Genomic DNA, 13,800 nt, shown 5'->3' with positions numbered 1-13,800 from the left:
AATTTATGCTCCAGGGCATTGTTGAAATAGTACAGCAAGCAACTGGAAATTAGTAGAGTTTAAAAAGTTTATTGTGGTTAGAAAAGAGAAAAGAGCCCTACAACTGCCACCGTCATCCCAGGGTGAACAGTGGGAATGCTCAAAGTTGTGCCTCCCTAAGGAGAAGCATCGAAAGCTGTGCTCGATGAAGGGAGAATAGAATTCACTAAAATAATTCAGTCAGTCACTAAAAAATTAACTAGTAAATAACAATAACAACCCTTGGTAGGGACGTGGGGGGAGCTTCACATTACCATATATTAAAATTACTTTTGTCAACAAAAAATTAAAGGCATAGACAGAAATGGAAAAGCACAATCTACACGAGAAAAGAAGCGTACCATACAAACTGCATGTGAGAGCAAACAGGTGTCAGATTTAACAGAAAAAGATCAAAACAGCCATTATAAATATGTTCATAGAACTACAGGAAAAGCTGATAAAAGAAGGAAGGTACGATGGCAATATCACATCAAATAGAGAATATCAATGAAGAGATAGAAATGATTTTAAAAAATGGAAATTGTGGAATTGAAAAGTAAAATAAATAAAATTTAGAAAATCACCACAGGGTGATTCATCGAAAGCAGATTTAACTTGGCAGAAAAATTACTGAATTTGAAGGTGGACTGATAGAGATTATTCAAGCCAAAGAACAGAGTAAAAATAGAATTAAAATTGAAGAGAGCGTCATAGAAATGTGTGATACTATCAAGAGGACCAAGATGTGCATTCTGGAGTACAAAGAAAAGGGGGGAAATAAGAGAGAATTTAAAAAATAATAGTAATAAAAGTAATAATGGCAGTAAACTCCCTAAATGTATTGATAAAGAATTACCTACACATCCAGGAGGCTCAAAGAGAGCCACAGACACATTAGAGTAAAAATGTAAACTCACCATGAAAGTTAAATTAACCAAATATTGAACTATAGCTCCTAGAGGAAATACAGACTTAAGTTTCTATGAGCCTCTGTTCACAACATTTTTGGTAACCAAAACACCATTTGCATTATATTGGTTTATTTGCCAGCATCCTTACAAAACAAGCCAGTTTTAACAGTGTTAAAAACTCACTATTTCACATATCCTTTCTCCTATATAACACTAAGTGGCTATTTTTAAAATTCCTCTGAAGACTCACGACCCCAATTTGGCGGGGTATTAGACATGGCATCAAAAGCACAATAAAAATAAATAAATTTCATTGAAATAGAAGTGAAATGTTGTGCTTCAAAGGATACTGTAAAAAAAGTGACAGTACAACCCAGATAATGGGAGAAAATATTTGCAAATCATATATCTGATAAAGGATCTGTACCTAGAATATATAAAGAACTCTTATACCAAATAATAAAAAGACAAAACTAAAAAATAGGTAAGAGATATAAATAGACATTTTTCCTAAGAAGATATACAAATGGTAAATTTAACTTCTAGGTATATATACAAGAGAAATGAAAACAAATGTACACATAAAAATTGTAGATAAATAAGAAGCATTATCCATAATTGCCAAAAGGTAGAAACATTCTAAATGTCTATCAATGAACAAAGGGGCAAAGAAAATGTGGTATATCAATACAGTGAACTATTGTTCAGTCATAAAAATGAAGTACTGATACATGCCATATGAAAACATGATGGTAAGTGAAATAAGCTGGCCATAAAACCACACATATTCTATGATTCTACCGGTATGATTAGTCCAGAAATCTATAAAGACAAAAAATAGAGTAGTGGTTGCTTAGAGCTGAGGGTGAAGGTGGGAGAACAGAAATCGCACAAGCTTGTGAATATACTAAAATCATTGACCTGTACACTTTAAGTGGGTGAACTGCATCTTATGTAAATTATATCAATAAACCTATTTTTTAAAAAAGAAGAAACAATAACTGTAAGGCAGAGAACCAGATGCTAAGATCTCAATGATGAGTCTTGGCAGAGTGTGAAAAGGGAAAAATTTTTCAGAAAGAGAAACAGCTAATGCAAAGGCCCTGAGGTCTGAAGGGCTCATTACAGTAGAGCTGGGTAAAACTAGTGTTTATAAAATATAGTAAAAGGGTATGAAAGTGGTGGACAGTGAGAGAAGCAGGCATGCATTTGGTAGAAAATATACAGGCATTTGATGGCCATGTAAAGGAAGGATTTGGGGCTCACTCCAAAGACAAATGAGCAGATATTGAAAACTCTAAGCAGAAAAGAGCCATGATATGGTATGACTCTTCAAAAATATCCTGGGTCAGGTTTGTGGAGAATGGATTGGAGGAGTTGAGAGGAGGTAGTAGGTACGTGGGTCGGAAACCTCTAGTAAATTATTCCTGTGGCATTTTTTGATTGCAGAGGCTGCCTGACACTTCTGTGTTGTTATGGGGAAGAGAGGGGTCCTCGCTGACAACAGACTTAGGGGAAGCAGGACTGAGGCAAAATTTAAGGAGGTGCTCATTTCAGGATTACGCTACTGCAAGGTCAGCATTCGCAAGACCTGGAGAAAGAGAACCTCTTTATATTTAAAAATTTCATACCTTAGACACCTTACTGCAATGGCTCCTCTAGGTCCTGGTGGGAAGCCTAGGGTTTTGATCCAGAAAAAAGTCTGCTTCCCACCAGATTTGTGCATAGAAGCCTTTCTTAACTTCTCTTGGGCTTAAAACATCACATATGAAATGAGATTCGTGTTATCTCCTTCATAGTGTGGTTCTGGAGTGTTACTTTTTTAAGATTACAACTGTGTCTAAGCCATGCTCCCCTGAATGTGCCCGATTCTGTCTGATCTCGGAAGCTAAGAGGGTCAGGCCTGGTTAGTACTTGGATGGGAGACCACCTAGGAAGACCAGGTGCTGTAGGTGTCAAAAATAAAAATCAAGGGATTGTAAACTGACAATGTTCTAGCAATCTGTGCGGTCAACCAAGGGTTGCCTTGCCTAAAAAAAAAAAAAAAATGCAACTGTGAAACTCCTAGAGAAAGGCCTAGGGATCTAAGAAGCACACAAGACTGAAAGTTTTGCCTCTAACATTTTTAAATGGGTTATGTAGGTCCCTGGCTGCTAAAAAAAAAAAAAAAAAAAAAGTTTGTGACGGGCTTTTACAAGAACAACTCCTTTACTTGAGATATAAATCTTTTTACCACCTGGCGCAAACTCACTTCAGCCTCATTTCCTTACATTGTAATTTCCCCCGAGGCCTCTAGACTGTAGGCGAGCTGCAATTCACCCATCTCAGAGTGCTCAGTCGTACCTTTTTATAACTCCATGTCTGCCTGAGTACAGTAGTTTTTTTCTATAGTAATGTCTACTCCTGCTTATTCACCCTGCAAACTCCAACTTATTCTCTGAAAATGTGATCTCTTTGGTAAAGCCTTACCATATAGCTCTGGGGAAAAGTAATTGCCACACTTATTGATACCCTATAATACTCCATTTATATTTTGTTAGTTTACTTAATATATTATGTTGCATTTTGTTATATATGTCTATTTATATGCCTCCAGCAGACCACAAAATTTTGAAGTCAGGAGAGGTGTGTATGTGTCTCTGTGTTTGAACCTTCGTAGCTCTAGTAACCTGCATGTACTCATCAAGCACAGGTATCTATTGAGTTTCTATATGAGGTAGTTCCTGTGCTTGACAAAAAATGGTAATTAAATAATACAGAAGAGACTATGGTGGAATAAAATTATTTAGATTCAGAAGTTATTATTGTAAGCTAGTACCATTATCTTTTGCTTCTTCATCTTTAAATTAAAGACATTATAAAATCCTACCTCAGATGGTTTTCATGAAGGCACAAAGAAATGCAAAACATTATGGGAACTTTAGTTGTCATTTCAGACAAGGTCTTTTGTCTTTGAGGACGTTATCACTTCATTTGGGAAAGTTACAATTTATAGTTATCTAGGTAAATGACAGTGACTGTTCAACAGTGTTGATGTTACAATAATACTCATAAAATGAAAAATATACAAGACAAAGATGTATTTAAAAAAATGACACCATTAATTAGTTCTATTATAAGTAAGACAGGAATAACTACTATGACTTGAGGAATGGAGCCAAAGTTGCCCACAGGTTCCTAACCTGCACGTGGCTTCTGGTCTTCCCTCCACCTACCCTTTCGTTTAAAGGCAGTTTCTGACTCTCAGTATTCATCTCCACGAGGTGCAAGTCAGTAACCTAAGATCTTCCTAAGGCCAGACCTTGCCATTTCTAAACACCAACATATTTCCTAAATAAGGTTGCCAGACAGTTCCATGCAAATTGAAAGCCCAGCTACCACGAAGAAACTGTGTTGACTTGAGATTCCTATCCCCCTTAAATCAGTCAATCAATCAATAAAATAAGAGAGAATTTTGTTAGATGTTTTAATAAAAACACACACTTTCTCCAATTCTCTTTTCTCAGTCATTGATTCACAAATAAGAGTGCTTCCATAGCTCTCCTGTTCACTCTTCTACAGTTATAGTCATGGGAGTTTGGTTTTTTTCTCTGTTGCTATTTTATTGGCATGACTTTCCAATCCTTCATTTGCAATCCATGTAATTAAAAAACTCATCCAAAACACATCTAGCTTTTTTCTAACCTAATAGTATTGTTCTTTTCTACAGAGGCATTATATTTGGCAAATGTCTTCCTGATACCTGAATAAAATGAATAAATATGTACTTTAAAGAGACACTGTTACCCAGAAAAAACCTGTAAAATACAGCAATATTTGAAAACAGCTCTAATCACATATTACAGGTTCATACATTTATTGCCTTTCCTGAATCAAATGAAATCAATGTAAAACAAGCTTTGTTTCTCAAAGAGTCGAGGCTGTTGCATAAGAACGTTAGGAAACAATATTCTGTGTTTCTAAAAATAGCTCAGTCTTTTCTCCAGAGACTTATTTTCTTCCCTGCACAGAACTGGCTGGAAAGTCACTCTGCTAATAGTCCTGAGAGGGCCCCTCGAGCTCAGTGTGAACTCTTTTCTTACTCCTTACAAAACCAATTCTGAGGAATTATTTTTCTTTACAAGCCTATCATGAATGAATCACACAATTTGAAGTCTATGGTAGAAGAAATAATTACCATAATTACATCGACTGTTATTGACATATGCTATTAAGACCTGTATTAACTCCCGTTGATTTTGTAACAACCCCTCCTCCTTTCTCTACTTCCCCTTTCCTCCTCAGACTTTACTTGCTAACCAAGTAACTGTCTTTCACTTTCTAGAACATACTTTGCTCTTTTCCATCAACAGATGCTTGCCCAGAGTTTCTGTTGACACCATTACACACCAACACTCTCTCCCCCACTGCATTGTATAGCAACTTCCGAGGACATTTCTACTCATTCTTCTGTGCATTCGGAAACATTCCTGCCTTTAGAAAGAGTGGACATCCTTGTCACAGGTATCTTTAAGCTCACCTCCCTCATTTCTGTTGCACATTTTCAGACATTTGCACAATACCTGTCCTGCTAAGTTGCGAGCTTCCTAAGGTAGAGAAAACCTGTCTTATTCAGAGTTACTTCTCCCCTTCTCTGCTTCAACTGGTTAAAGACCACAAGACCTTAACCTCTGCCAGAAAGAAAAAAAAGAATCCTTTCAAAGTTTTCATCCTGCTAGTTATATGTCCTGGATTTGTGTAAATACAGGATTTTTCAAAAAGAATTCTTCAATAGGTGTGAAATGTAAGATATTTACATTTTGAATAAAGCTGTGCTTATGTAGTCTGTCCCATGTTCTCTTCAAACACAGAATGAGAGATATCTGAGTTCAGAACTGTTAAAAATAGTTAAAATTAGATTAAATTACTTAAATTAGACAGTAAGCACTATGTTTTATATCCTGTATTAGTTTTACATTGGTTCTCAGGTTGCTTATAGCATAATTTTATGCCTCATAACCAAAGCTTCCCGCAACTGTCGATTCTGTGATATGGTCCTATCAGTTTGACTTTCTCTTAATCATCATTATATAATTCTTGCTTTTTTCAAAACTTAACTCTGGTTTTCAGATTTTCTGTGCTTGAAGGTTTTCTATAGTTATTGATTCAGGGAAAGATTGTGTTGCTTTGCTATCTCTCCATCTATTTATGTTCCCTTAAATCCTTTTTGAAAATTCTTAAGAAATAAATAATTGTAATAAATACCTATACATTCATAGAAAGAAAAATCATATACATTCATAGAGCATGTACTTGACTGCTGGGAGATAGTATTTTATATAATGTATTGTACTGTCTTGCACAGTGCTTAGTATAATGTCTTTCACAAAGATGATGTTCAATTACTTTACTAGGAACAGAATGTTATATTGGTGTAATACAATTAGGTGTGAGGAGAGAGAGAAAGAGAGTGCTTTTTGTCATAGAAACAACAGAGGGACATGTTTCCTGCTACTTGAGATCTTCTAAAACCCAAAGCAAAAAGGGAAGGTGTTATGCTTGTGGGCTTTAAGTCACATGGCCTTAGAAACCCAGCTCTGTCACTTACTATGAGGTCTTTGCTAAGTTTCTTCAGCTCTCTAAGCCTCGGTTTCCTCACCTGTAAAATGAACATGATAGTATCTACAATCTACATTCAGAAATTCAAACAATGCTTATGGAATGCCTCCTATGTATATTAGGCATTTATCCAAGGGATTTTTCTGTATTAGTCGTTTAATCCTCATGATAGCACTACTAATTTATTACCCATCTTATATATGAGAGAAACCTAAGCTTACAGAGATTAAGCCATTTGCCCATGGTATGCAATAAATGAATGGCCCAAGACCACCTCTTGCTCTGTAATTTTTGAACATACATGCAAGTGTCATAGCTATGATAAATTCTCTCTCTCTTATTAATAGTTTTCATTTTACTTTCTCATACTACTGAGATTTATTTTTATGAATATTTTAGAAACAGTGCCAAAATAGTATATTATGTAATAGAGGGAACAATAATCAAATCTATTATCCTGGCAGCAAGTCCCATGAGACGGGGGCACTCGTACAGGTTCCACCTCCAGATAAAATCTCTGTGCTAGTGTTATTAGAGGTGAAGGCTGAGATACATAATAGCCTTTGGAACTAATTAAATACAGTCATACAAAATTTTTCCCATGACTTGGTATAATTATCTCACCAAGAGATAGCAAAGTAGCAATAAGTATATTCCATAATTCAAGGATTTTTATTTTAAACATCCCTGTTCAAGAAACTACCTTTTCTTGAGTCACCAGGTGAACAAAATATTCATAAAGTTTTGGTAGGAATGAGGATGAGAAGTTCAAATTTTAAATATTTTTATTGCCAATTTGATTTAAATTTACCTAATAAATCTGTGTTTAAGTTTAAAATACAGATAAACAATTATCAAGTAAACATAGGAATAATATACATACTCTAATCATTTAGAGGTAAACTGCTAACACTATTGTTTTTTTCATATCCATGACAGGCTTAAAAAATAAGATGACATATTCCTATTTAATTTCCGTCTCTCTATATATATATATCAGCTATATCTATGTATCTATATCTACATCTATGTTTCTATATCTATATCTATATAGTCAATGTTATTATCAAGGGATATATGTCAATTGGTTATTTAACCAGGACCATGTTGGTGGTATCTAGAATATTTTGGTATTTCCAGCATTTTTACTTCATGTTTAGTTTATTTCTGACAGCTTTCTTAAAGCCTGTCATATCTCTCTGGTCAGTAGCATGAACGCTATTCAGCCAGTTACTGGAACGAAGAATAAGGCATGGTGATTGGCTTGAATTCAGAAAGGAGAATTTTATACATACTTCCTCCTACTCTCCTGAAACCTTTCTGATTTAAGTATTAAGTTTGATTATACAGATATGAAAGCTGAGACTCAGGTGGTTAGTAATGTGCCTAAGCCTCGAAGCTTGTAAATGACAAGACACTGAGAAAATATCCCAATATGATTAAGCAATACATCTTTAAAATAATTGGTGGGTCAAAGAATAGATCATATATATGTTCAAAATAATTTAAAATCGATTAAAAAGAATATTTAATGATTTGTAAAATACACAGAAATGTACAGCTTTAAATATATTAGAAAATAATAGATACATCTGTTTCCTCATTAAATATTTAGAAATAAACTGTAAAATTAAATCCAAATTAAGTCGAAAGTGGCAAATAATAAAAATAAGATCAGAAAAAAAATTGAAAAATAAAAAAATTTAAAACTCCAAAAGCAGTTGCTTTAAAATATAAAAATTGACAAATCTCTAGCTAGACTACGTAACGAAAGACAGACAGAAATTACTAATTTCAGAAAAGTAAGAACAGAAACTCTGATCTTATAGACATTAAAATATTTATATTGATCAATTTGACATCTTTGATGAAAGAGACAATATCTTTGGAAAACACAAATTAACAAAATTGATGCCAGAAAAATAAAATCTGAATAGCCCTAAAATTATGAAAGTCATAATTTAATGACTCTAAAGCACCTGGTCTCAGATGGTTTAACTTTTAAATTTACGAAGAATTTATCTTAAATAATATTAATTTTATATAAAATCTTTCAGAAAGAGGAACAAATCATCCTTAACCAATTTCATGATTCTAGAGTAATACTTCTGGTGTTAATATTGATACCAAAATCTGATAAAGGCATTACTAGAAAATAAAATTACAAAATAATGGCCCTCATAAATATAAATGTAAAAATCTTTGACAAAATATTAACAAATTAAGTCCAAAAATATATTGAAAGGATAATTCATCCTGACCAAGTAGGTTTAATTGCAGGAATGTAAGTGTTTTAATATTTGACAATTAATACAGAACCACAATTATAGACTGAAAGGGAGAAAGAGATGATCACCACTATAAAGGCAGAAGAAACATTTGACAAAATTCAATAGAGATGCATGATAAAAGCCATCAGCAAGTTGAAAATACTATAAATTTCATCTGTTCACCCTATTTAATTTATTATAGACACAAAGTAATCTTGACTGAAATCTTAATAGTTGGATTGGTTTTTTTTTCTGTAGAAACAGAAAATTTGATTCTGAGATGTATATGGAAACACAAAATACCTTGAATAGGCAATGCAATCTTGAAATAAACCTTGGCAGGAGTACAGTGCACTTCAGGGCTATAACTAGAGACAAGTGAAGCACGTGGGGTGCAATGTTTAAAAGGAGGCAAGTCATGCAATTGGGGGCCCCTGGACTCTAACGCCTTAAATTTGTGCCTTCTTAAGTTTTGCAGCCTAAGCGTCTTGCTTCTCCACCGCCTCCTCTCCCCACCCAACTAGAAGTTATCAAGACCTACTGTGAAATTACAATAACTGAGACATAGTGGTAACTTATAAAGGTAAATAAATAGAACCATGGATTAGAATAGAGGTTCAGAAATAGACACACACATGTATGACGATTTTTTTTTTTTTTTTTTACAAAAAGGACAAGATGACACAATGGAGAAAGTATTTTCAACAAATGGTGTTAGGACGATTGTATTAACTGAGAAGAGTCCAAAATCTAAACATAAAAACAAAGACTGTAAAACTTTCTCGAAGGAATACATGATAATACTTTGCAAGTATGGAGTAGATAAAAGATTTCATCAGTGAGGAGGACACAAATGGCAAAAACCGTAATTTTTAGAAAAAGATTTTTAAAAAGGTGAACTATACTTCATATATGTAAAAAACTCTGCTCATTGAAAAATGTCATTAATCACAACGATAAGACATCAGCTAAAAAAAAAGCACTTGCAATACACATATCTGAACAAAGTCTTGTACCTAGAATATAAAACCCCTACGGGTCAACATTAAAGTGACAAACAACCCAATGAATAACATGTATGCAAGACATGAACAGAAATTTTACAAAAGAAGATAAATAAAAAGGATTGTAAGTGCATGTTGATGATGTAGAACAACTGGAACCTTCATAACATTATTGATATATAAAAGGTAAAATACTTTTGGAAAACTGTTCACCTTTTTCTCATAAAATTAAATATATTTCTAACCTATATCCCACTGTTGTGAATTTATCTAAGAGAGATGAAAAAATGTATGGCTTCTCAAAAACTTATACAAGAATTTTAAAGCTGTTTCACTTAAAATAGCCCTGAAATCGAATAACTCAAGTGTTTCTCAACTAGAGAACAAACATATTATATGCATATAAAGAAATGTTGTTCAGCAATTAAAAACAACAACAACAACAACAATGAAATACTGACAAACAGTTACACTAATCCATCTCAAGTCATTATGGTGAATGGAAAAAGCCAGGCACAAAAGTGTGTGTATTGCAAGATTTCATTTTCTTTAAATGGAGATCACTAACAGGCAAAACTAATCTACAGTTATAGATGCCATTTGCCTGTGGTTAGATGAGAATTAATATTGAATACAGAAACTTTCTAGGCTGATGAAAATGTTCTTTATCTGGAGTGAGATGCTGTCTAAGTATGCGCATTTGTTGACCCTTGTCAAATTATATATTTTAACATCTGTATATTTTACTCTATGTAACCAAAAAAAAAAAAAAAAAAAAAAAAAAAAAAAAAAAGAAAAAAAAAGGAAACAGAACTAGTGAACTAGTGCTTAGGGCTCAGTTGCTATCTGTGCCTCAACTAACTCATCTATCAAATGAAACTATTATTGGAGTGACTGCCTGATTCATCTTCAGAGAGATGAAGAAAGTCATAAATGTTATATAAAGAGGAAGTATTATTGTTGTTTATTACCTGTTTCCTATCTGTGGCAGTTCGAGATTATATCTATTATGTTTAAGGGTTCTATGGAGTACATCTTTATCTTGTGTCATTCAAAACTCTAACTGAATGTTTTCTACATTTCCCCCTTTGTAGATATTTTAATATTTTGCCTTGTTTCTTGAAAATTTTAATTTCTATTTGTTCCCAAATACAAGTAAGCTTTTAAAATTAAGAATAAATGGAACCAATCAATATTGTATTTCTAGAGATGAACTGAACAGGCAAATGCCTGTTTTGGCTTTATACTCATCTGGCTCTATTACTCATTGCTAGGCATGTGTAAACTATTTTCACAAATCTGAGGACAGAAATTGATGTCTTTTATTTCAATAGGTGAGACTAGATACTTTTCTTCATATAACAAGTGAGAAGTTAAACCAGAACCCAAGCAGAAGAGAAGAGATGGGAACTAGACAAATGCACAGTAGAGTCTCATGAGAGCTACAAAGAGGCCTTAAGAAAATCCATGAGTGTATTGAAGAAAATATTAAGAGAGATTTCACCTAACTTCATAGCCAGATAACTGACACTTGTACTCCCATTTTAAACTAGTTCAATCATCAATCAATGAAAATTCACACTGAATCTTAAAGGTTGTGTGTATAAGTAAGCCATAGATTCTCGTCCATGAGGACAATGGTCTTGAATTTAGCCTGAGTCAGTCTGAGTCAACAATATCACAGGTTGGCAAATCAACATGGTTTCCATGGAACCAAAGATCAATTTTTGGAGACTGTGTGTCATGACATATAGGTTCTTAAAAAACTCAGTTCTATCACAACCAAATGAATCATTTTCCCAAAATACCTCATGTATCAATCACACTCAAAGATCTTTTGTAAATTAAAAAGGCTCTGAGATTAATTGGAAATGAAAGTCAATGGAAGATTTTTCCTCTCATGTCAATAACTAATTGTCAAAAGACACTTGACTGATACAAACTAGTCTAACTAGTCATAAATAAATGAAGATTAATCTTTTATTTATACTGTAAAGGATTTGAAAATACCCTTACATGGCATTATTTCAGGCCAACTGAAGTTTCTTCAACCATAATCTCCAATTTATGAAGCCTGTTTCATGCAAAACTTCTCTTTATCTCTTTTCACAGTAGAACGATTTAAAAATGTGCTAATAAACTACCGTATATCTAAATTTTATGGATTTGAAGTTGGTTTTTCTTAAGGAAAGTTTAAAAATATAACAAGTAGGAAATTCTCACCTGATACAACAAGAAACAGAGCCTAAATCCTTAAATGTATGCATAACGGGAGAACATAGATTATGTAAAGTCAAACAGGCAGATATTTTGATTTCCCTTTTGTTTTGAAAGTGAAACAAAACTCCAATCATGAAGCAAAATGGAAGAAGCCATTTCTTGCATAAAGATTTATCATTTTTCAGAGCCTTGTTGGAAAAGTTAGGCTCCTCATTTTACTTTTCTTAACCTCAAACTTATTCCATTAGAGTCACAAAATCTAACAAAGTAATCTAATCAAATTTGTCACAAACAAATTTTTGACATGCAAAATGGATTTTTGTTTTGCCTTACCTAGGTCTTATGTTTCATTATTATTAAAATGTCAGTAATATTTTGCCTGCTGGGAACACCATTTTTTTTTTTTTCCAATTTTTCAATCTTATTCAAAGCTCCATACTGAATGTTTTAAAATTTGCAGTAGATCTTTCTTATTGCTTCTTAAAATTACAAACTGTGAAGCCTGTGCTGGCATTTTGCTAAATGGTTTTTGCAGATGTAGACTTGTCAAGCATTTACAAAAAAAAAAATATGAGAAAGCCATTCTTAGATGATTATAACCTTGCACATGACCTTTGGAATCTAAAATAATAATAAGTCTTCATCAAGGGAGAAGGCTATGTTCCTCCACAGTTCATGCAGATACTCAGCTCATAAACTTGTCTTATTGTGGCATCATCAAATACTTCGAATACTATCAACTCTCTCTTCTATCCTCTTCTCTTGCCCTGTGCCCATGTAACATCGAGCAACCACTGATTATAGAAACAATTAATGGGCTGAATGTTTCCTTTGTTTCATTCTGCCTTACCTATTAGTTTACTGTGAGTTTATACATATTTACTATATTTCTTCAGAATGCTAAAACTGCTGTAAGAATTGTAAATTATTTGCAGTTACGAGAAATTAAGAGGGAGTCAAGGGACAAAAATGAAACAAAATATTTGGGAGAAGAAAGCGGAGGAACACAGATCTTAGAAATTTTATTTTAATTATTGGAGCTTGTGCAATAATGTTTTTAGTAAGACTGAAAAGCATTAAATCAGGTAAGTATTAAATTATATATACATACCTATATTTATTGCTGTTATCTACCCACTTATAAATTTAAATCTAAATCTATATTCATATACACAATATCATATTTAATATCTAAAACACATGTTCACAATAATTATTAGGAATAAATTCCTAATACCTAATTCCAATAAATACCTACAATTTCATTCTGACACCATAGCGCTGCTTCTAGCTTCTTGCTTCCCACAATTTTAACTTTCTTCAACACAGAGAGACTAACTCTCACTATTCACAATATATTTACTTATATGCTTAATTATAAAATATACGTCATCATTCCAGAGTGGCTAATGCATACTATTGTGGATAACATCCCTACAAGAGTTATCTAAAAAAACAAAACAAAACAAAACTTTTTTTTGGTCTTTAGCCTGAGGACATACAGTCAAAATACTGTGTTCAAGAATTATTCCCCCATCCTCGATTTATTTATATTATTTATTTGAAATATAGTTAGATTCATGTGTTTCTGTTCTTATTCCATTTCCCCCAAATCCTTGATGATTTTATTTTCTTATTTACTTTTTCAACTATGTGAACTAGAACAGGGTTCTAAAAGCCAGTTATTTTTTAAATGTTGTGCTCAGAGAAGCGTCACCATCAATTCCCTTCTCTCTCAGCCTTTTCCCTCCATCCATTCCACGTATTCACATTCCC

At 33.3% G+C, this 13,800-nt stretch overlaps 1 pseudogene; it reads left to right on the top strand.

Annotated features, from left to right (window-relative positions):
• The first annotated feature begins 2,770 nt into the window (after positions 1-2,770).
• On the top strand, positions 2,771-2,887 carry LOC118604190 (annotated as a pseudogene).
• The last annotated feature ends 10,913 nt before the right edge of the window (positions 2,888-13,800 follow it).

This window comes from Rousettus aegyptiacus, unplaced genomic scaffold (assembly GCF_014176215.1).
Source record: "Rousettus aegyptiacus isolate mRouAeg1 unplaced genomic scaffold, mRouAeg1.p scaffold_m13_p_6, whole genome shotgun sequence".
NCBI lineage: Eukaryota > Metazoa > Chordata > Mammalia > Chiroptera > Pteropodidae > Rousettus > Rousettus aegyptiacus.
Note: the sequence above shows the minus strand (reverse complement) of the source record. Positions and strands in the feature narration are given on the sequence as shown.